This window comes from Sciurus carolinensis, chromosome 12 (assembly GCF_902686445.1).
Source record: "Sciurus carolinensis chromosome 12, mSciCar1.2, whole genome shotgun sequence".
Lineage (NCBI taxonomy): Eukaryota > Metazoa > Chordata > Mammalia > Rodentia > Sciuridae > Sciurus > Sciurus carolinensis.
Window position 1 is genome coordinate 6,365,437 of NC_062224.1, and position 25,468 is coordinate 6,390,904.

Sequence of the window (25,468 nt, forward strand, 5' to 3'; positions counted from 1 at the left end):
ATGTTTTTTGTCGTGGTGATTGGTCATCTGTAGATAGCCAGTCTCGGAGTGACTTTTTCCCTTTGAGTTTTTCCATTGTTTACAACTTTTATTTAATTGGAATCTAATCCATAAGCATGTATGCATGCAATCAGTTTCATCACCAACTTAAGTTTGATTAGCATTTTAAAATATTCACTAAATTATTTCACTTTGATTTTTTTCAGAATAATTTGTAAGCTCCATAGGAATAGCAGTATATTTTTCTTTTAGACATGAAGAAACAGGGGCTCATAAAGGGCTGATATTAAAATTTTTTTCTTAGAAGAAGTCTAAAGAATCTTTATAGAAAAATCATACAGAAAAAGATAAAGTGCAAGCAACTTTTCCCAGTTATTTTCTATGTACAATGTCTCAATTTCTCAAAATATGCCAAGAATTTGAGGGCAGAGAAAGAGAGAAAAAAATGGCAGAAGGAAAAGTCCTAGGATAAAAATAATTGCATGCATTTTTAATTTTTTTCTCAAAAGTTCTTGAATAATAGGTGAAAGAAATCACAAATATAATTTTTTTGCAGGAGTTTTTGGTCCAGACAGGAAAGATGAGCCTCACAATTGGAGTGCATTTATTGGAAGGCAGTTTGAATCAGTGTGTTCTTCTTGGCATCCTCATCCCTTTTAATGTCTTCTTGGTTTTGGCTGGGTTTGGTGTGTCATCCTTCAGTGCTAGATCCATCCCAGCCCCCTTGCTAACCTCACCCAGTGCTTTGTCCTTGACAAAATGCATGCTCCGAGTTAGGCAGACCTGGATTCCGGACTGGGTTCTACAATGTCACTGGCCCATGGTCAGAAGGATTATTCAAACTCTCTAAAGCTCATGGTCCTCAACTTTAAACTGAAAACACTACTTGATAAGGTGATTTTGGAGATTAAATGGGATGACATAGGAGAGGATTTATTAGTGTGCCTTGTATATAGTGAATGTTTAAGAAATGCATCTTCTAAAGCCCCCGTCTGGGTGTCACCTGCCCCCTCCTGGTTCTGAAAGGTAGATGTGATGTTCCTTTATAATTTGCTTTCTGGATTGGAGACTTTAGGAAGTTTAGTCACTGATGAAGTCATTGTCTTTAAGGTATCATATAGAGAATAATTAATGTGGTTTTAAATTAATGTATTACATGGGGCTCTACAATATATTTCATTAAAAATTTTCTCAAATTTAATGAATTATTGTGCCAAGACATTGAGAATGACATAACATTCATTGTGAGGTTTGGATAAAGGTAATGGATTTTTAAAGCAGGAACATTTCTCAAGTGTGTAACAGACTTTGGACCTAATCTTACCTCATAGGAGGAAAGGTGAGCTAAGTTGCCCAAATTTTGAAATAGTTCATTATGGACATTGAAAATGAGACATGATCACAGTTATCCCTTCATGACTAATGTATAACTGTTGTTTCAAGATAATTTTGAAAGGAGAAAAATGTATTGGTAGTAGACATGACTACAAAGCACCCAAGTAATTTTACTACAAGGAACTAGCCCCCCATCCTCTGGTTTCAAAGCAGCTAAACCATGAGAACAGACACTAAATGAGCTAGATGTAAAAACTTCAGGTCAGCACCTTGTAGCTGATACTAGGAAGTGTGGGGATCTTTCTTATTTTGAAACACTGTGATCTATGACTCTTTGGTCCCATAAAATACAAAGTTGAGGAATATCGAATTCTTTTCAACTAGGGGACGAATACCTAGCTTTCTATTTGATTTTAACACCATGGCTCTGTTTATTATAACCGTTTGTTACCATAAAAGTATAAACTGAAAGGTAGCAATGATGGGTGAGTGTAATATATTACATTAAATAAACTTGTCCTACGTGCAGAACATGGAAAGCTCTGTTTACATTACAGTAAGCTGTTTTCTGCTGCATTTACAATTCTGCTGTGCAAATAAATTAAGAGAACTTATGACAATTCCACTTAGTTTATCTGGTCAAAACTCAAAGACATTATTGCTTTAACTTTAGCATACCAGACTCTATTTAGGTGTTTAGTAATGCTGTAACCAACCAAGTCTGTTTATGAGGAAAGTATGTTTTATCTGAACATTTAGAAAAAGAACAAAAGAAAATTACTAGGAAAAAATAAAAAACAGAACAATATGACCCAACGAAGATTAAGTTTGCAAAGGAGGTAAAGGTCACTTTATGAACTGGAAGAGGACATTAAAAATGGAAGGATGTGTACTATCACAAATTATTTTTCATACTTCATCTTACGGGTTGATCTAGGTAGTGACATTCGGTTTGGACGGAAAGTAAGTGTGGTGGAGATGTGGAATTTGCAGATGGTTCCAAATTCTTTTCTGTATTAAGCAGAATGCATGCTTGTAAGATATTTAGATAATGACATTATTTATTAAGCCAGACTTAATTTTCTCAGCTTTCTGTTTATTGTGAATTGTCAGTTTCTGGTGTGTGTGCAAAATTACAACAGGAAGAGCCATGATAGCAAAGTAAAGTGGAAAGAGAGAGACGTGGGTTTAAAATAAGAAGACCTAAATTCAGGTCCAGGCTTGGCCTTATGTTAGGTAGGAGGCTCCTTCAGCCATGGGAATTTGAGGGTTTTGTCCTGGCTCACAGATTTTCTTAACCTAGTCTCCCGTGGGAAATATGGGTGTGCTGGTCTGGTCACCAACATGGGACCTTTGAACTGCACAGCTTGAGAACTTTAAACCAGTACTCCGCAGCCACGTGGTTCTCTCTCATCTTGAGTGTCTCAGGTCTCTGCTTGGCACCTGTCATTCCCTTTGCCAAGTTTGCCTTTCCCCTTCTTCTCAGGGCTTGTCATCCCCTGCCCATCACAAATGCTCTCTCTATTCTCAAAATTTTCTGCAGAGCATTTTTAGTTATTTCTTCTTCTAACAACAGTATTTACTGATGATAAAAAAATAGCATAGCTACAGTGTAAAAAATACACAAATACAAAAATACAAAGATAAAAATAAATATCAATGTTTTTCATGAATAAAGATAATTATTGTTAGTATTTTAGTAATTTCCTTCTAGTTTGAATTTTTTGCAAACCCATAAAACCCCTCCCAAAATACAAGCAGTAACTATAAGAACAAACCCAATTTAGAAACTGATTGTATGCATTTATATTGTCTTGCCCACTCCATCATGTGAATGCTTCCATATTGTTAGATATTCTTAGAAAACATGGTTTTCAGATTTTCATGGTAACCCGTCACAGAAATAGAGCATAAACAATGTCCTAGTTCCTCTCTTGTTGGCCATCACTGCTGCTTGAAATATTTTGCTTTTATAAGCAAAGCACTAAGACATCCTTATGAATAATTCTTGAGCATTTCCAATACTAATTCAGCAGGACAGATTCCTAGAAGAATTCCTGGGGATGTAGATTTTTAATACATTTGAAATATACTGCCTCCTGGTCGCTTGGGGAAATGGCATCATTGGGTACCTCTGCCAGCTCTGTGCAAAAATGCCTGGTTTCACGGATAGCTTTTTCTGAAAGGGAAGGACCCTTCACACTGTGATTTCATGATTTATTTACTTATCTTCCCCCCACCACACACACTAGATTACAAACTCCTAGGTGGCAAGAGCTGAATCTTAATCTTTTGTTTCCTAGGCTCCAGCATAAGTCCATGAAAAATAAGTAGATAAAATTCACAGAATGCTAAGTTGTTTCCTTATTTTTAATAAGTTGATTCTTTATTGGTGATTATATTAAAATATGGAATTCTTTCATTTCTGCTGCATCATTAACAATCCTGTAATTCCAGTTGGTTAATTTTAGGACTGGCTTTGATCTGACCTAGGAAAGATTTCCTCTTCTATAACTATGTTAGCTATATAGAGAATAAATGTGGTTATAAAAATTGAGTTTGTATTAATCCTACTTTCATTTTTGAGTATTTCAGAAAATTTTAGAAAAAAAAAGATAAGCAAAATGTAAATATAAACTCTATAAAAAAAAGGTATAGGATTTCTTGTCAACACATGCTGTCTAGCCTATGTACATATCCCGGGTAACTAGGACCATCTCATAAATGCCCACATGTATTGTGTAAAGTCTTTATCACGTGTGACTATGGGTGTTGATAATTGATTAGGAGCTAGGTATCTCTCCTTAGATCTATTAATCATTCTCAAATCAGCATTGGGGTATTATTTATGAAATAGAATATTTATGATCTGATTCCAAAACATTATATTTTATTGATGAACAAATAGACACAATCGGTGTCCAAGAAGTGATATCGGTTCTAAATTTGAGCATTGTATGTTATAGTCCCAATAAATACTCAGTGAATCAAAGCCGTACAGCATAGCAGTATGAATTTTATGTAAAATGAAACAGCCTATCATTCTCTAGTTCAGCAGAATTAAGTTTGTAAATGATGTCAAATACCAAGATCATTGCCGATAATGAGAATTTAGGCAAGAAGAGATGGATCAGGTCAAGGATGCAGAGAACTGAGACCATGAGGAGGAGAGAGCCAGGCCCAGGAGCTGACACCCAATCAGAACCCAAGATAGCGTGGCAGTGCCACTGTGGCCCTGTACCTCAGATTTCTTGCTGAAGTAGCAGAGAGATGATAGTGCTCACCTCACAAGTGTTGTACAGATTAAACTTATGCATGTGTCGAGCTCTCAGAACAATCTGGGACACCCTTGTTCAAAGCTCAAAATTTTTCTACCGAATAGGGATGCCAGACTTCAGTAGGACCTTAACAAGTTTAACCTGGTAACCAGAAAAAAATTCAGCCAAGGATAGGAATAAATAAAATATTACATTTTCCAGTGAAGTATTATTGAATGCAAAAGTACACACATGTACATACACATCAAATATTTTCTCATTCACCTGAAAGTGATTGCCTTTTCAAGTTGAATACTCTTAAAGTACCTATTTTATTGTATTGTTTTCCATGAAGGTTACTATTTCATTTTGGTTAAAATACAAAATATTTAGAAATAAAAGAAAATATGCAATTTAGACTATGCTGTGTCTACATTTGTTCTCACCTTATACAACATTGCTGCTTAAATATATTTCACGAAAAATATTTTATGCATCCTTTAAAACATGGTTTTGACCCATTTCTCATATGAAAGCATTACAAACAGATGCTCAATTGCTATATTTTAGATACTCTTTCTACCCTCATGCCAGTCACCTGAAGGAAAGAAAATCTATGTTAAAATAATTGTGAATACATATGTTTAAATTATTTTTAACATTGGTTTGGGCTCCCAGTAATGAAGCAGAAATCACTTGTCACATATAGAAGCTAAATGTAGTATGCTTCTTTTAAAAGTTTATATTGTTTATCATTAAACAATTAACAATTACTCTTATTACCCAGCCTTGAATAGTGTCAGTGATAAGTGGCTGAGAAAAGTCCCAGGAGTTGAGACTGCAGTGAGAAAAAGACCTCAGGAATTCTAGAAATTAATGACTTCATTAAGCCCAGATTTGAAAGGTGGTTTCCTATTTTTAAAGAAATCTCTCCCTGAAGAACCATGGCACTACTAGATATGGCCTTAAATTTCCAATTCCATTTTCACTAGAACCAACAGATTTCCCCAAGATGTGAGCTGAGCACAGTAACGTAGAATCGATCAGAGTCTATTGCTTGATGTCTGCAAACAGGGAATTAATGGAGGTGTCAAATCCGTTACCCAAAGGGAGTATAAATTGGAGCAGAATGCCAGATTAATAGATGACAATTATATTTAAAATGGAAGTCACTCTTGTTCCAGAAAGCAGCAAAAGTTAAAAAGATGACACATATTCTTTCCATATTCATCCTTGCTTCTAATTAAATTCTGGGGGATGATAAGAGACGAGGAGGGCAGAGAGTCAACCCAGAAGCCCTTAGAACCTCAAGCTGAGTCTGCTGTCATGAAGATAACTTAACCTCTGCAATACATTTCAGCTTTACTTCTGAGAAATAAGAAAAGGAAACTTTAACCTCATCATCTTCTAATGACAGCTAATTCAGAATAATAAATGAAAATAGTTTTGTTGCTACCCTGTGTGTTGTCCTAGCAAAAGCTAAACTAACATGCTTATTTTCAGACATACCTTAACTTCTTTAATAGAATTTCTTCTAAATATGTACCAGCATCCTTGCTAACCTCCATGCTCTTATTTTAAATAGCATGACAACATCTTCATACACTTCTGCACAAAACCATGCACATACATTTGAGTCCATGTTGTAAACAAGATGTACCTACTATTATTTCCACACAAGGAACATGGATCTATTCCAAAATGAATGAATTAAGAACAGAAGGATGCACATAGATATAAATTATACATCCTCCCGGATAAGACATTAATTATGCATTCTATTAGACAGTCTTCTGCAGAGATTCTCCAAGTGTTATTCCCATGAGCAATCTGACTGGCAGTTGAGAAGCACACCCAGGGTGGGTTCAGATGTGCAAGAGACAGGGAGTGGGGATACCTTGCAGGATAAAGGGGAAGGGGGTGTGAGCAGGCAGGGAGAGTCTTGAGCCCGAGATGCAGGTCTCACATCAGCGAAGGGAGAGGGGAAGACTGATGGGGATGGGGAGCCTCAGGTAGCAGCACAGCTCCAGGGAGTTCTTGGTCAGGTTGATGGGCAGTGTGTATTGAAACAGTAGAAAAAATAATTCCATAGATTGCTTCCTCTGACTGTGTTCTTAGCCATCAACACGGTTTTGGTCACCAGGCCATTCACAGAGTCCCACCACCGTTCAGCTCGAGTCCCACACCCCCAGACCCCACAGGTTCAGAGACTACTCCCACCCGACTTACCGCCCATTTCCAAGGCCAATCAAGTTCGAGCCTCTGGAACGTCTGGTCACTATCAACTGGGGGTTCACACAACCCCATTTTTGAAATTACTCATTTTGATAGACTGACTCCAAGAACTTAGAGAAAGATCTTCTTATGTTTCCCCAATTATCTTAAGAGGATACCAGTGAACCTCAGGTGGGAGAGAGGCAAGCCTGAGAAGACTCCTGTCAGGTTCCAGAAGATTCCCTGAGCTCTGTCCTTTGGGGATGTTACGAGGACTGGGTTACTGGGCGTGATTGTGGCCTTTGGTGATCAAGGTTGCTTGAGCCCCTTCTCCTGCCTGCAGATTGGGTGATGGGGTTGGACATCCTCTCCCTCGGATCACACCTCTGTCTCCCCCCGGAGGAAACCTTCAGCCATCTTGTTGGTGCTCAAACAGACTCTGCTTTTTGGAAATGTCAAGGGTGTTAAGAGCTGTGTGTCAGAAGAGTGGGGCAGAGAGCAAATATATGTTCCTTATTGTGTCACCAAGAGTCTCCAAGCCAAAGAGTTGGATGGGAATAAACTGATTTGGGAACCCTGCCATACCTGGTCACTGGCTCGGGGTAGCTGGGTGGAGCCACAGGGGTCTGGGGCTGCAGAGGGCAGTGTAGCCAGGCTTGAGCACCACAGGGGACAGTGGAAGGCCCTGGTTTCAATCCCCAGCACCAAACAAAAATGAAACACAGCAGCTGAAGGAGGCCCACTGTCCTTCCAGCAGGTTCTAGAGACGTGAGCTCTGGGAGGAGCTCACTGTGGCACCTTACAGACCAACCTGTAACAGGTAAATGTGCCCCTCCCCGCTGGGACACTTGGAAGCTCACCCCCCATGTCCATGCCTCTGCCCTGCTGTGGTGTCTGGGTCTCCTGGTCCTCTTCCTGATGGCGAGCAATAGATCATTCAGCTGCAGCTGTCACTTCCAGAAACCCCCAGCCCGACTCCTCTGTGACTCTCCTGTCATCCTCAGGACAATCCAGCGAAGCCTCTGGGATCCAGACTCAGCTTCCCACTCGGTTCCTCTTCCTGATCCCAGGCAGGTCCCTGGACTGTTTCACCTTAATGTTCTCAACTGTTGACTGTGAATAACGAGAGAATTGGAAAACATACACACACCTCTCAACGTGACAGCTGGCATAGGGGACACTCCTGAAAATATTAGCAATTTGTGCCGCAATGATCCCTTCTGAGCTGGTTGTTGTACTTTGATCCAGGAACAATGACGTTACTGTGTGTTGTGCTTCATTTTGAGTTGGCAACTTTGCTTTGAGTCCTCTGCATCCTTCAATTTAACATAAAGAGTAGAAAAATGGTGTTCTAGATCTATGAAGTACCAGATTAGGCCCTTGTCCAGGGCTGTAGATTTGTAATTTGAGGTTTACCTATTTTTAAGCAGAGCAGAGTTCCTTGATGTATATTAAGCTTCCACATTTCTTTGCTTTTTTTTTTTTTTTTTTTTTTCTGGTTGTGAGGATTGAACCCAGGGATGCTCTACCATTGAGCTACCTCACCAACCTTTTTAAAAAGTTTTTTGAGACAGTGTCTTGCTAAGTTGCCCAGGCTGACCTAGAACTTGTGATCCTCCTGCCTCAGCCTCCTGAATACCTGGGTTTATGGGTGTGCTCCAACACACCTAACTAAATTTTCATTTTTCTGAAGGGCCAACATAAACACTGAAGCCGTGAAGAGGAAGAAGGGAACCAGCTCCCTGTCTAAACAGAGGTCGAGATATCTGTGCCTCAGGCTGGGTGTCTTGAGGTGCATGCCTGTAATCCCAGAGACTCAGGAGGCTGAGGCAGGAGGATCAAAAATTCAAAGCCAACCTCAGCAACTTAGTGAGGCCCTAAACACCTGAGTGAGATCCTGGCTGGGGATGTGGCTCTGTGGTTAAGCACCACTGGGTTCAATCCCCAGTACTAAAAAAAAAAAAACCTTGTGTCAGAAGTGCTCTATTTACTAACCAAGAAGTGACAGTGTTCGTTACTTTGTTACTGCTGATTCCACGTTAAAAATGCTCATCATAATGTTATTAACTGCTTGACAGTGCTGTCGGTGGATATGAGCAAAAGTAAGGAAATCTGAGAAGGAGATTTCAACTAAATTCAAAGACAGGTGGCATAGGGCTTATGGGGACACAAACCAGTGTCACACTTGCCCCTGCCTGTGACAGCAACTGTTGGTGAGAGCATCAGTTGGTGGGTGTCAATTAGATCTCAGTTGTGCTACATTTGTGTTGTCCGGGAAGGTACCTGCCCCTGTGGTGGTGGAAGATGTGGACCCCGAGAGTAAACCTGGTTCTCACAAAGTTTCCATTGCAGTTAAGAGAAGGAGGAAAGAAACAGAATATACAGTGGTCCCTTGGCATCCCTGTGGATTGCTCCAGGATCCGAGGAATGCCAAGCCTCGCAGATGCTCAGGTCCCTCTATAGCAGAGCTATATACTATGTGCACATAACCCACCACATCTTCCCACATACTTTAAATCACCTCTGGATTACTTACAGTACCTATTTCAATGCAGTTTTCTTTTCAAATATTTATGGTTCATGGTAGGTTGAATGCACCGATGCAGAACCCAGGGATACAGAGGGCCAGATATGTAACATAAGAAAATGTAAAAGAAAAGAGCAGGTTTATAGAGGTATAATAGTCTGTTAGGTGGTGGTAAATACCAATGGAAAAAAATAAGGAGAAATAGTTTGAAGAGGACAGAATTTGCAGAAGTTTAGTATTTATTGATCTGAAACATATTTAAACAAAATCACATTGTAGGTGGACTGGCCTGTTTTCCGTGCTCACGATCTCTATTTTCTTGTTTTGTGTGTCTGGTACAGATTCTGTAAGAGGATCCCTTAGGGACAGTGTTTGTCTCTTGGCACACACGGTAGCTCTGGGCAGGATGAGCTCTTAGTGGCTTTTCTGGTTGATTTGTGTGTCATGTCATCCAGCACGCATCAGTCTATGCCCTTTCCTCCCAAGGTCGCAGCACCTTCTTCTGTCCTCTGTCCACCTGTTCCCACCTTAGCTGAGCATCTGCATAACCCACCTCCTCCTGACGCCTCTAAGGACGTTCTCTGCCATGATTTTCTTCACTGTCTCCCTTTCTTCAGTTCTTTCCCTTCAGCATTTGTGATTCTCTACCATTTCATTTCCTTTTTCTTCTTTCTCTTTATTTTCCTCCACCATTTGAACCCAGGGCCTCGACATGCCAAGCACTTGCTCCACGCTGAGCTGCACCCCTTATTTTCAAAAGCACGCAAGAATCAAGGAGAATGTCCCTCCAGTGACCCTGTCCTCCCGTGCCTCCCTCTCAAGGTAATACCACTTTTATTTCCAACTGAGTAAAAATGTTGATTTTCGAAAATATGTTTAGTGTACATGTAGGTTGAGTTTCTGTTTCTTGTATTCACGTAATAGATAAATAATTGTGAAATATTTTAGACCCGTTCTCTGAAACATAATGTGTTAGTGCTGAGTTCCCTTCAAGTGAGAGTTGTGACTTGGGAATGTTGACTACATTTGAAAACTGAGATTCTATTCATTTTATTTTCCACCAGCCAGTTTATCTTCCAGAAGCCATTTTATCTGGGCAGAAGTGTTACCTTTTTGCTATGTAAATGGGTAAATAGAAAATGTACACTGGGATAGTTATACAAGGTGAGTCATCGGAACATGAATCAGTTTTTGTTACCCGGAGAGAGTTGATTTGTTTCAAAAGGTGTGATCATGAACCTTTATATTCATCAAAACCTTTTCTCTACTTATGTTATTGGGCCAGACCACAAATACTTTCTTTCATTTTGTCTTTATGATACTATATACATCCCAGAAATGTATACAAACAGTCTGCATTTCATTTCTTTCGTTCACACTTTCTCAGCAGCTTGCAGGGTAGTGTAAACATAATTTGACTAGAAGTTTAGTTTTCTGGATATCAGAATTGATGATTGGTATTAAACTACTCAGACATGCTCTGAAAGAGGTAGTTTTAGAATATATAAAGTACAGTCAGATTAAATTCTTGTCTAGCGTTTGAAACAACCAGTGCTTTTTGAGATTTTTTAGTTTTCACATCTCAAGTTTACTTAACAACTGGTTCTGCAGCATTTTTGACACTCCATTTTAGCACAAGGCTTTAAAATTCCATAGCATAAAATAAACTTCTTCTGTTCAGACATTTTAGGGAATCAATTTTGTATCTTTGTTGTCACATTTCTCTCAGTTCAGTTTAACAAAATTGATTTTCTGATGACAAATTAGCTAATGTATAATAGGAGAAAATTTGAGTCCTAATTCCTTAAAAAAGGAAGTTTCCTTATGTAGCCAAAGTACATGTCTGGCTGGGTGTGGTGGCTCATGCCTGCGGAGGCTCGGGGGATGAGCACTTGAGCAGAGGAATTTGAGACCAGCCTGGGCAACACAACACAGTGAACCCTCACCTCAAAAACTAAATTAATACATAATTAAGCAAACGACTACATTTTGATATTGTATCTGTCTATAACCAACTAATTGAATAACGTAGATAACAGAATCAGGAATGTTTACACCTCCCTTTTAACAGCTTTGAAAATAAGATGAAATACTACTAAACTCCTCCCATACCTAAATAGTAAGTGATTAAATTAATAAGTAACCCCTGATTTTATTAGTATGGTAGTTATAGAAGGCATTGTTTTCAAACCAAAGTCCAGTGTCTTTCTCTACATATAATCTAATGCTTCTTTTTTTTTTTCTGGTAAGGTCTGAAGGGCCTTAGTGACAGTGTTGCAAGGGATCTTCCTGAGCGCCCCCTGGGGTTCCCTGGTCCCTTTCCCTTGTGCACTGTCTGCAGGCGCCATGCTGGACCCACATCCTCAGGGCGGAGTTTGGGGAGTCCAGGCCTTTCCAGTTCTAGCCTCTCCCTGGCTACATTCATCCCCCAACACCCCCCTCCCCCACTTTCTAATGGCATTTAATTTTGCTAAATATTCAAGTAAGACATTTTGAAAAGACATTTTGGAATATAAAACTATGTAAAGAAAAGAAATAGAGCTCATAGCCCATCCCGAGGCAGTGATTATTAACGGCTGACATTTCGCTTTGTTTCTTCTCTTACACAATTATTGCTATTGCTGCAGGTCCGGTGTGGGAGAGCAGCTCTCTAGAGCTGTGCACCCTACTCATTAGTCCCTCTCCATCACCCCTGCCCCTGCCCCTGGCAGCTGCCGTTCTACCATCAACTCCAGGAACTCAGCCATCCTAGCTCCCTGTGTGAGTGACCATGCAACCTGCGCTTTCCTGGGTGTCACTCCCACAACGACTCTGCTTAGCAAGTGGAAGTCCAGCCGTCACCTCTCCTCCCTGAATCAGAATCTAAAAATCAGATCTTCTTTCCCGACTGCTTAGCATGTGGTCTCTCTTCCTGGCTTCTCTTCTTCCAGGAGTGGACTTTGCTTCTCACTAACTGTGAATGTTCTACTGTCCATTTCCATGGAAACACTTCTCCCGTTTTCGCCCCAAAGCCATTTCTTGCTTTACCAGGATGTAGCCTAGAAATACTTGCAGTTTCAGGGTGTGATGGCTTAGAGACGGCCACAAATTATTTGATCTTCTTTCCAAGAAAAGGTAGTATCTGTGTCCCCTGTCCCTGCAGACTGGAGGGCTCTGGGATGATCTGATCAACAGATTCTAGCAGTGGGGACACTGGGCTGATTTCCAGTTCTGGACGTGAAGAGATGGATGGCTTCTCTTTGCTTTGTCTCCAAGTTCTCATTCTTGATGCTTGGAGCCACCTGGTAACAAGCGTGACCACCCTGAGATGACCCTGCTTCCTTTCATTAAAGAAAGCACTGTAATGGTTCCTGACTCTTGACTTCTGTTTTCATATGAGACTTTGTCTAAAGCAGTAATCTCCAAAGTAAGGTGTAAAAGACAATCAACTTGGAAGTGCATGTTATCATTTGAAATGCTATTTTTGTTATATAATTTAAAATTGCTTTTGGGTGTATCATTTATATGATGGCGATGTACCTTATATAATAGTGCTTGACATTTATGTATACATATGCAGGTATTTGAGGTACATGCACAAATATTTTTAATGATAGAGTCACCCTGTTTGAAATCCAGGGGCCTAACTCATCCTGCGTTTGTGTCTACATACATACCCAAGCTTCCTAAAAGAGGTGTCTTAAGGTCTAGAGCAGCATCACAAGTGCTCAAAATGTGACAAATGCACAAGTAAAGGAGATGAGCCATCCTATCCTTGTAGAATTCCAAATCTGTGCCTCTAATTTGATTCACTCTCCTAAAATCTAATTCGGTTTCCTTAGATACTTATAAAAGTCTCTGTACAAAAGTTTTGTAATCATGTCAAATATAAAATGGAGATGTGATGGTTTTTAAATTTTCCTTATTCATCCTGTGTGCAAATCAGTACTCAATACCCATGCTAGGCCAGTCCAGGCCTGGCCAGGTGCTGATGGTACAGAGATGTGTAAGGTCCCTGTCCTGCGCCTGGCTCTCTTTTTAGGTAAGTGAGATAACAAAGAAACTCACCAGGTTTATGAAATAACAAAGAAAAGCAAACATCTGGAAATGACAATCATTTATAAGCTGATGAGAGGCTCATTCTGGCTACAACCTGGGATGTGTGTAGAGGAAAATTCAACCTAAAGTTATAAGGTGGATAAAGGGGTAGAGTCTTATATGACACTGGGATTCAACTGTCCTCCACAACCAAGGTGGGCTTGACATACCAGGCCAACCGACCTGTGGGAGGGTGCAGTTCTGAAAGCAGGTGGTTCATCCCTTCTTCTGACCCTTTGTCTCACCTTGGTCCATAAGTGACATTGTCCCTCAGCTAGGCAGGTGACTTAGATGAAGGTAAAGCCTCAGCATACTGGGCAATGTCAAAACTTCAAACTCAAGTGCTGAAATATACTTCTGAAAACACCCTAATTTTCAACTAATTATTATGTGCATTTAAATTTTTAAATTTATAAAATTCAACTTATTTAAGTTCATAAAAATCCCATAACATGGATGGGAGGATGGTACTAGCTGTACTGTAACCCATGAGGAAGTAGGACTGAAGGGTTCAACCCATCTCCCATTACCACTCACCTGCTCCAGTGCAGAGCTGGGATAAAGTCCAGATCTCTGGACTTCCATCTGCTGCCTTTTCTGGTCATTTTCAAAGGAATTTTAATCCTGGAGAAAAAGGAATTGTCTTAGTCAGCTTTTTGTTGCTGTGACCAAAAGACCTGACAAGAACGACTGAAAGAAGAAGTTTATTTTGGCTCATGGTTCAGAGGTCCAGTCCATGGTGGGCTGACTCCACAGTTTCAGACTCCAGTTCAGGCAGAGTATCATGGCGGAAAGGTGTGGCTGCCTTAGGAAGCTCAAACATGGCAGCCAGGAGGCAGGCAGAGCTCCTCTAACCATGAATAAAATATAAACCCCAAAGGCACACCCCCAGTAACCTACTTCCTCCAGCCACGCCCTTCTGCCTACAGTTACCACCCAGTTGATGCATATCAATGGATTAATCCACTGAGTTCCAACTCCCATAATCTAATCATTTCACTTCTGAAAATTCTTCCATTGTTTCACTTTTGGGAGTCACCTCATCTAAATCATAACAGAAATGCATTTTTAAAATAATAAGGAAGTATTTTCTCATTGCCCTGTTAAATGGGTGATTAAATACCCTTGAGTTTTTCTTTGGTTATTTTGTATCTTTTCTTCAACATGAGACACTTTGCATTGAAGAGACTGACTGAAAAGTTCACTTTAAGAACTTTCTCTCTGGGGGACTTCAAAGGCAGATGTTCACCTTGCGAACCAGGCTTGTCTTTTTTTTTTTTTTTCTTTTTAAAAATTATATTTGTTTTAAACTCTCTGTGACGAACAGCTCCAGTCATGAATGAATGAGCACAGGCTGTTCTGTTTAAATGCCTTTGCTTCTTGGATAACAGATACACAGACATTTTAAAAATGGGATACATTAATACTGTGGTCTTGGACACATTCTGTAAGCTTTACTTATTGTTTTTATTTTAAAGTACACAGCTATAGTGCCGACACTGAATAGCACATACATTTTTTGATGAGATAATTTGAATCTTGGGTTAAAGGGAGTCGTGATTAATGCCACGCTCTTCTCTGTCTTTGGGGCTTGGATCACTTTTATTTTCTGTATTTCCCAGAATGTCATCCTTAAAATAAAATTCATCATTTTCTCCAAGAATTTTCCCTCCCCCCCTCCCAACTTTATTCCAAGAGGAAAAGATGACAAAATGTGATCATTTGTCTCCTCAGAGTCTGAGGAGCACTGAGTGGCGGAGCAGATGGAGCTGAGCTAAGCACATGCCCCTCTGTGAGGCTGCCTTTAAAAAGCTCTGGAACTTGGCCTTCGTAATGGAGGAGGCTCTGGTAGTCTTGGGAGAAGAATAAAGAAATCTTTACCTCTCTCCACTCTAACGCACAGGGTAAAAAAAAAAAAAAAAAAAAAAGAATTCATTTGGGCCCCATATTGGCAGATGCTCAATAGATTCCCAGGGCTACTTCTGAGAAAAGTGGCCGTGGACCCTGGCTTGATTGATCAGGGAAATAAACTATATCAAGTTATAAGATTATTAAAATGGTTTCTCAGAAATTTCTGACTTTGGTAAAAAAAAAAAAATAGAAGTCTTTATCTGCTTTCACTCTTGGAGTGTATTTCTACCATTACTATGTTAAATCTGTATTTTTCTATAAATAATGACTCAGTAGACACATATTTTAAAGTATAATTTTCCTCCTTTGGAAAATTATATTTGCTGAAGTTAATGTTTGGCATTATGTTTCTGGCAAAATGAGGGTGCAGGTTGCCAAACCTATATGAATGAAATTTGCTATTTTAGGAGGCACTTTTGTGGGCTCCTAGAAACTGCAGTTAAGGTTTAAATTCTTTGCTTTGGAGGATGCATTCAAGTTTTTGGAACAATATCATTTTACTTTTTCACATTTGAAATATTGAAATTAAAAACAGTGAAAATTGGACATCATTCCTTGGCTTTCACTTTGAATTTAGTGTCCTAAGGTGCTTTAGAGGGTTAATTTGTAATGGCTTTGTATCTTCTCACGTACCAAGCCCCTGGCAAGGCATGAGCTTGACCTTGTCACTCTGAGAATCCTATCTCTGGGATCTTCAAACACAGACTGCAAGCTACAGAACTCAAGTGTCTACTCTGGATCTGTGAGTCCATTCTCTTAGCTGAACTTACAAGTAGGAGTCAACTCTGTAGGGCCCAGCAAATCCATTAATAGGTGCTTGTGAGTAAATAATGCCCACATACTAGTGTGTTTCTACAGAAGGAAACTGTGCTGGAGACATAACACCCAAAATTTAGAAAATTCACAAGGGAATATCGCAGCACATTAATTCATGTAAAAGGCAAGTGCAAAGAGGAATATAAATGATACTAGGAGTCAAAAGTTTTAGACCGCAGTTTAAGTCTCTGTGTTGAGCAAATCTGGATATTTATTGAACCTGGATCTGAATCTCTAAAACCAACTGCTTAGTAGGGTTGTTGTAGAGGATCAAAAAAGGCAGTGTATGTTGAAGTGGCTATACTCTGCTCACTGTCCCACTGAGAGTGACCACACCTGTGCACCCGCCCTCCCTCCTCCATACCTTGAGCAGGCAGTTCTTGTACTGGTCATCTTGGCGTCCTCATGTTGAATATTCTAAACAAATGCAAACCTGAAGGTAGGCTGCTATTTCCATAAGCACAACTACCGCGGGAATGTCTTCAACCCGGATGTGGACTAACTTTTGGGTACAAACCTTGTACTTTGCAACTTCCTTTCACAGTCTATTACTTTCCAGAAGCACCACCGTTTCCTTGGCTGTGTTCACCCCTGACCTTAATATGATCCCCGAAACTGGCTGGAGTCATGTTTGTGTGGCCCCTGCACCTATCCACCGAGCTCCATCTGCACCATTCACCCTGAAGTGGAAATAGGGTCTTTGCTGATATAAATACTTTAAGGATGGTGAGATGGAATCATCCCTGATCTAGGGTGGACCCTAAAACCAGTGGTTGGTCTCCTGATAAGAGAAAGGAGAGGGATATTTGAGACACAGAGATATGGGGAAGAAACAGGAGAAAGTGAGGCAAAGGTGGAGAGAAATAGAGAGAGAACCCCAAAGGCTGTTGGCACTCACCAGAAGCTGGACAGTCTCCCTCTGAGCCCCTGGAAGGAGCCAACACTGCAAGTTCATTGATTTGGGACTTTCGACCTTCAGGAACAGAAAAGAATAAGCTTCTGTTGTCCTAAGCCACCTACTTTGCTGCTGTGACAGCCAGAGTCAATCAATACACACCCCTCCATTCCTGTGGAGAACATACCACCCTGAGGTGTTTGGGTCTGTTTGAGTGACCCTGTGGAGGGACCTGGGGAAGCAATCCAAAATGGCGGTGGTGTTGGCACCATATGTCATGAACTCTGAGCCCCTGGAAACAGGAGGGAGACAGTGAGGTCATTCCCCTTGCTTCTTCCTTCCTTCCCGGACTAGGCCAGTATGTGTCTTCCTCTGGAAATCTCTAGAAAGCCTCTAGTCACACCTGTCCAGCCGCCTATGCCCATGCTTCTCAGTTCATCATGGAGGAGGTCAAGACTGTGCCTCCATGCGGCCTGGTTGTGTGTCTTTACTTTGCCTCACTTCCTTTTTTCTTCCACTGGTGCCATTGAATTGCACCTTGCAAGTGAAGTGTCATTATTTAATTTTTGTGTCTGGCTCTACTTGTGGAAGACTTGGCTAAGAAAGTATGTGCATTAAATTCAGGAATTACAGGGAGGCTTTCAAAAAATTAAATTTATTTTCTGCAAAATTTCTGGTGCAATAAAATAATTCCTGGCATAATGCCAGATGCATCATTTATAGAAAGAGTATTATTATTATTATAACAGTATTTTATTACATATATAAAACTATATATCTTTCTAATATCTTAAATGGCTCTAAGAAATGATCATCAGTTTTCTATACTAATTATAAGGGATCATTCAATAAACAATGAATTAATTTTATTTTGAAAATTTTCAAAATAAGATTCACATTTATGATAGTAAAGTTCTTATAACTATTTCACTGTTACTGTCCTTTTGCCCTCACCCCCATCAAGAAGGAGAACAGTGGTGAGTGAGCTGAGCTAACAGCCAAAACTAAGAGTTAATAAACCTTTAGTGGCTTTCTGCGTAGTTGAGACAACAGCCTAAAACTTGAGAACTTTCTCTCCCTGGCACTTTTGGGGACCCTGGGGTCAGGGCAGAACTGGGGAAAGAACTAGGAGCAGGGAGCACAGGTTAGAGAGCTGGAGTGGGACAAATGTCTTCAAGGTTTCCCCTCCATCCCTGCCCCAGGAGAATGGCTCAGCAGAGGAACCTGAAAAGGGCCTAGAGAATTGTAAGAAAGAGCGAGTAATAGTTTGCTTTTACAGATGTCAACTTAGAAAGCTATAGCACTTAAGGCAGCAGGGTTTGGGTGCAGAGTTATAAATAATAAATGCAATAACAAAGAAAGATCAGAAAAAGTCTCATATGCAAAAATCTTGATTGGCATTTAAAATGAACAGGCGTTCAAAAAATGGGGCTCTAACTACTGGCTATGCAAAAACAAACAAACAAAAAACCCAAGAAAATCCAAGTGAATTTAAAAAAAATACAAAAATAATATGGGAGAATCACTATCAACTCAAGGAATAGAAAACTTGAGATGCAAAAAAGCATACATTAGACAGAGAAAAGAATATTAAATTTAATTTTGTTTTTTTTAAAAAAGACACTTAAAAGAGTAAAAAACAAGTCAGAGATTAGGGGAACTTACCTGCGCTACATCTAGCCAACCTGGCATTGGTTTCAGAATATATAGAAAATTCTTACACACAGCAAGAAATCGCAAGCCAGTAGAAAAATGGAGGAAAGATCAGAACATGCATTTCACTAAGGCATAGACTAAATGATTGCAAAAGTGTCAAGCCACCAGAGCCCTCATGAAATGTGGGTAGGTGAGTAATTTAAGTAATTTAGAGGGTGATTTGGTAATATATATGTAATGCAGTTTTACTCCTGGATGTTATTTTTTAATGGCCACCTTCTATATAAAAACAAAATAGAAATGGCCTAAATGGCACTTGATGAGAAAAAAAGGTAAATAAATGGTGATCTGTTACCACTGTGGAGTAGCATAAATTAATGAACTTCTGCTCTGGTGTTGGCATAGACAAATGTGTCTCCTAATGGTCAGCAGGAGCAAATAAATAAAGAGGAATGTCAGAGGCGTCATATGGTCTTCCCTTTCTGTTCCATTAAACACATGGAAGTGATCTGCATTATCTGTGTTTGCATGTTTGTAGTCACTTTCGGAAATGCCTGCTGCTGGTCAATATCAAATTCAGGAGTTAAAAAGTAACAGAAACAAGGCACAATGCAGGATTCGAAGAGGCTGAATGTTGAGCATAGATTTTTAAATACATTTCCATAACATTGTACATAGTATTTCACAGTATAAAAGAAAAAATTGTAAAATCATTATCAATATAAAGATATCCAATTTATTTTTAAAAATGGCAAATACAGTATTCTGATGTTATTTTTACTCACGAAATTAGAAGAGTCTTTAAAAAGTAACTACAAAATGATACATCGAAATGTTCTTCTCATAAAATTCATTGTAACTGTGACTTGGCAAAAATATTCTGGGAATTATTCTGGAAGTTCTTATGCCTCATGCTCTTTGCCCGAGTATTATTTCTGTTACTGTAACTGTTATAAATTAATAAGGATTCAGTCTTTGATATATGATCACTATGTGCAATCACAACTGTAGAGTGAAAAAAATGGCTATTACATGTATATCGAATGTATCTATAATGTATAGTTTTTGTTAATTTGTTTGTATGCATGTAGAGTATGTGTTTTTTTTTTTATTTTTACAGACTGAATTTTGATTCATTGTACACAAATGGGGTACATTTTTTCATTTCTATGGTTGTGCATGATGTAGATTCATACCATACGTGTAATCATACATGCACATAGGTTAATGATGTCTGTCTCATTCCACTATTTTGAATGGAATTGGAGAATATCATGCTAAGTGAAATAAGCCAATCCCAAAAAACCAAAGGTCGAATGTTTTCCCTGATAAGTGGATGATGATATATAATAGGGGTTGGGGAGTGAGAGAAGAATGGAGAAACTTTAGATTAAGTATAAAAAATGGTGGAGTGTATGTTTTTGCTAATCTGATTTGTGTACTCTTACACCACTGTAAGACCAGCATGTGGAATGATGGCTCATGTCCAGTGCAAAATAATCATAGAATGATATGTTATGAAAATGTAATAAGCAGCAAATAATTTTTAAAATAAGAACAGTTAAGAATTAATATGATCATTGGAATTTAAAGGAATTAAACAGCATAATGAAATGAAACAGTGAAACCTATATCACTTTGATAAGTGGATTTTGTTGCAGAGGGTGGCTATTACATGCAAAGAACCTAATTAATAATACTAATAAAAGAGATCTATCCTCCAAAATTACCTAGAATCATTTTGATAGGATAGTAAGCATTAACTTTTTTGAAAACCATCAACTGATACAATTTACAATATTGGAGTACATTTACATCAACAAAAAAATAAACCGTCCATCTAGATAAGCTCATAGCACGTACTCTGTGCTATTTTAGGCCACAGGCAGAGCCACTGATGCTGTCTACTCAGAAGAATGAGGTTAAGCTACATTTTTATGTCTGTGTTTGTTTTGGGGCACCAAACTACCAGACAGATATATACAATTAAGAGGAAGTTCTGTGAAGAACAACAAAACAATTAAGAAAATGAGATGATTTAATTCCTAAGTAAAATTAAGTTGACAAAATCGTGTGTAGTCTGGCTAAAGGATCATCATGTAAGAACAAACCATTCATGTTGTGTCTGTGAAGGGCGTGCACCAGTAAGAATGTGGCCTGAAGAAAATGGAAGATGGGTTAGTAAAACAAAACTCTAAAAGTAATAGTTACCTCAGCATTGTAGGTTATGTTCATAGAAAGTGTCCCTAGTATGGTGTTGAAAATGGCATTTTACCCTCATGGTCTTCCACCTCTGAACCCAAAAGTCTAATCATGAGAAAAACATTAGACAAATTCCAGCCTGGGGTGGTGGGACAGTGGGTCCTGTAGCTCACTCAGCTAGTCCTACTGGAAGCCTTCAAGGTCATCCCAGACAGGCCCCAAGGAGCCTCTGCTGCAAGGTAGATCCTGGAGGAGAAGCTGCACAGGAAACCGCCTCTTGAAGAGGTAGGGAAGTCTGAGTAAGTGGTGAACTCAATAACAAGGAGTCCACATGAACTCGTGGATCATGGCCGCGTGAGATGCCATACTAATGTGACAGTCACAGGAGGGAAACTGGGTGGAGGTGTGTGGCAACTCTGCTTTATCTCAACTTTTCTGTAAATCTCAGACTTCAAAAACACTTGTGAACTATTAAAAAGTACAGTTTTGATTTTTTAATGTATCAGTTAAAAAGTAAAACATTAAAAAGGCACAAGGCACACAAAAATCACAACATCTACTTCTAAAGATACATGAATTAAAAATAATGCTTATAATATTAATATCTAGCAGTCAGTATTTAGTCTATCCCTAGGTTCATTTAGTGAAGAAAGCTCGTTAGCTTCAATGTTGAAAGTTATAAATAATGCCCTGGAGGAGTGTGGAATTCCATGGACCAGTTCGTGGGGAAATCATCTTTTGACCTTTCCCATTCATGATTCATTTTCTTCCTTGTGAACACCTTTCAGTGGATGCACATAGTGGAAGTAGAGAGAAAGCAATGTACGTAATTCCTGTGGGATCTGAAGGACAATAACTGTAGAGTTTTTATTTTCTTTATTTTTCTTGCCCTAATCAAGCCTCAGTGGAAATCAGTTGGTCCAGTTACCATTGCGCTGTGACATGGCCCTGTAGGGTGAGTGGATAAAATCCCCCATCTCCCATGCTCCAGAGCCTTCTGAGGGATGCCGTGAATGGCTTGATGCTTTTCAAACCTGTTTTCACATTGTAGAAATCAATGCAAGAAATTCCCCAAGTAAGACCTTTCTTCTTGAAATGTGTCAATGAAACAGTAAATACTGATACGGATGTAGATATGAAGAAAAATTGCCATATGTAGGTCTCTGTAATGTTGGGAAACAGGATAAACTTACATCTTAAGATTATGTTGTTCACGTTTTCAAATAACATGTTTGGTGGTTCTCACCTCCAGACGTCTTTTTGGGAGAAGTATTCTAAACTGAATTCAAATGTTCCCATCATTATCTGACAAAATACTGAAGATACAGTGTAGAGTAATCCAGCAGTCTGGAAACACATGGGAAAGAAATGGAGGATATAAGTCTAGTAGGAGGACATAAGTAGCATCTTAGGTAGTGGAAGTCTAGTGGGTGTTAGACCCACACAGTGTCTAGAGGAGACTCCACACACTGTATGACTTACTTGTGATTAAAGTAGCAGAATAATTATGCAGGTGAGTGCTCTTAGAAAGCCCACTTAGCTGATCTCCCTTTCATCATTATCATTTTTATTATTATTATTTTATTTAGTGTATTATAATTATACATAAGCAGCAGGATTCATTATGGTATATCTGGACATGGGCATAGCATAATTTGGTAGATTTCTGGATCAGGGGAGGAATGAGGGTAGAGAAAGGGAAGGTCTGGCCAATGAGATTGATTGAATTATTTACATGTATGATTATGGCATAATGAATCCCACTATTATGTACAATTAGAATGCAACAATAAAAATAAATAAACATTTCAATAGTGAAAAAATTTATTACCTGCAATCACATATGAAATTGGATTTATTTTAAAGATTAAAAAGTATTTATTGATGTGAAGCTTTAGTATATTAGAGATTAAATATTTTATTGTGATAAGAAATGAAGAATGAGCTCTAAAATGTAGTTTTATCATTTTGTAGTGATTCAACTACAAAATTTATTTTGGAAACAATTATGTCTGAATTACTGAATTTACTGTAAGAAGTGTAATAAAATGTATGAGCAAATCTGAAAAACAAAAATCCACTCAATAACTCATTAGCTTTATGAGTCTAGCACAAGCTTTAATCTCTTGTTCCTCAGTTTCCACCTATAAAATTGAGGTAAGGACTGGCAATCATCCTGGAAGCCATACTGATTCAAAAGCAAAGGAAAAGAGAGTCCTCAGACAGGTGCCTGGAAAGCTCGGTTCAGACTAAGGACTGCTGCCCCATTCTAGCAATGGGAACAATCTAGCTGTGCTGCAACTGCATGTGGTTTTTGTCCACCCTAGACCTGGCACAGCAAAGAAATGTGAATAAACTGAAAATCTAGAAAGTGAGGAGGAGCCCAGACTCAGAGAAACAGCAAGAGTAAGGCACATCCGGCGCTGAGGGAGTAAGAAGAAACCAGCTAAGTTTTAGTAAACTCTTAACTTCTGCATGAGAGCGGAAGTGCTGGTCTAGAATCCTGAGGCTCCCCAGCTCCACACTGAGCCAGTACCCACCCATTCCCATGCTGGTTCCCATGGACCTTCACTGGAGAGATGAGGCATTCTGAGAAAACTTAGAAAGACTCTTTATAGATTTTAGACTTTCACTGACAGCGAAGCAGTGGATGCAAAGGCCAGGAGAGGAGGATGCAAGAGTTGACAGGAACCCCTCAGAAGCAGGGTGGACTTTGCTAATCACCCACAGTGACAGCTTCAGACTTTGAGAGGAGCAGGAGTGTTGAGAGTCATCCTCCAGGCTGCAGCCTCCACTGTGTGCACATGGACACTGAGGGCAGCTGGGGCAGGAGTAGGGCTAGGAGAAAGGGATTTCCCTAGAGACATCAGGAGCTAATGGCAGGATCGCACAGACACGAAGAACTGCCACAATGTGGCAAACAGGTGACTGAGTTATAAAAAAGAGAAATACCTGGAGTCTTGCTGGGGCTGACTTCCCAAGTCCTGATGGAAGGCAAGTCCTGACCCCTCACCCCTAGTGGTTAACTGAATCATCAAATTCAGATACCCCCCTCACTTCTGGAAGAATATGTGGCTATTTTAAGTTTCACCTCATCTTTGCACAATATTCAGCATAAAATAGACAATAACAAAAAGTAGAAGAAGCAAGGAAAGGTGACCGATACTCAGAAGAAGAGAAAGTCAATAGACACAAATCTAGAAATGGAACAGATGTCAGCATTATCTGATGAAGAGTTTAAAATACCAATAATAAATATGCTGAAAGATCTGGTCGAAAGGTAGACAATTGTGAATCAGCACATTGGCACTTCAGCAGAGCAGCAGCAACTATAAAAAATAGCCTAAATGAAATGCTTTACCTGGAAAATATGATATAAGATATGAAGGATTCTCCCCATGATTTTAATAGCAGAATAGATGCAGCATCTAGGGAAAAAATCTTGAAGACAACTAGAAAAGAAAAGAACCAGTGTATTTGGTGATAGGTAAATAAAAATTTCCTCAAATGAAAGACAAATGAGAAATAAAGGAAGTAGAACACCTGAAGACTATGGGACAATATCAGACATCTGATAACAGGTGCAACTGGAATCCCTATAGGTGGCAAGAGATAAAATGAAGCAGAAGAAACATTTGAACAAAAAAGGCCTATTTTTTCACCAAATTAAACAAAAACAAATCTACAAATCCAAAAAGCCCAATAAACTCCAACAAGCTAAATCTGAAGAAAATTACACTTATGTGCATTATATTCAAATGTCTGTAGGGAAGTATAGGAACAAAATCTTAAAGACAACTAGGAAAGGAAAGACACATGATTCACAGGGGAACACAGATAAGAAGGACAACTAACTTCCCATCAGACACAGCAGGGCTGAAAGACAATGGAACTGCATTTTCAAAGTGCAGAATATAGATGGCAACCTAGAATTCTACATCTAGGAAGAAATACCCTTGAGGAATAAATAAAACACTTTCTCAAAAAGCTAAGATGCATTTTGAGAGCCAACTTGTACTAAACAAAGTACTGGAGGATATGATTTAGGCTAAAGGGAAATGACAGAATCTTAGATCTACGATAAAAGAAATGAAAAGCAAAAGGGAAAGTATGTAGGTAAAAAGAAAGGAATATTTTGGTTTATGAACATATATTTATATAATTTTTAATCTTTAAAACTTATTGTTCAAAGTATCTGATGTAATACTTGCTACTATCCTAGAAAAATAAGGGATGTAATTTATTGAGCATTACCTGTGTTTCAGGCACTGTACCTTACCCATTGTAACTTGAATAACAATACAATATCCCTGATCTTGTAGAATAAGAAACCCCATGAGTGAAGTTAACTTGTCTTGTCACTAAATCACAAAGCAAGAATTTCATCCTTTGTCCTCATATATCACAAAAATGCATGAAGAAGGTGTTAATATTTCTCATATGATCAGATTTAATAAATTATGCTTGCCATTCAGAAGAGTAATACACACCTGCTAAGTAGAAAAGGGTAGATCTAAGTGTCGTGCCTGGAACAGGATCTATGATTGAGTATACTGAGAATCATGTGTCCAGCTGTAT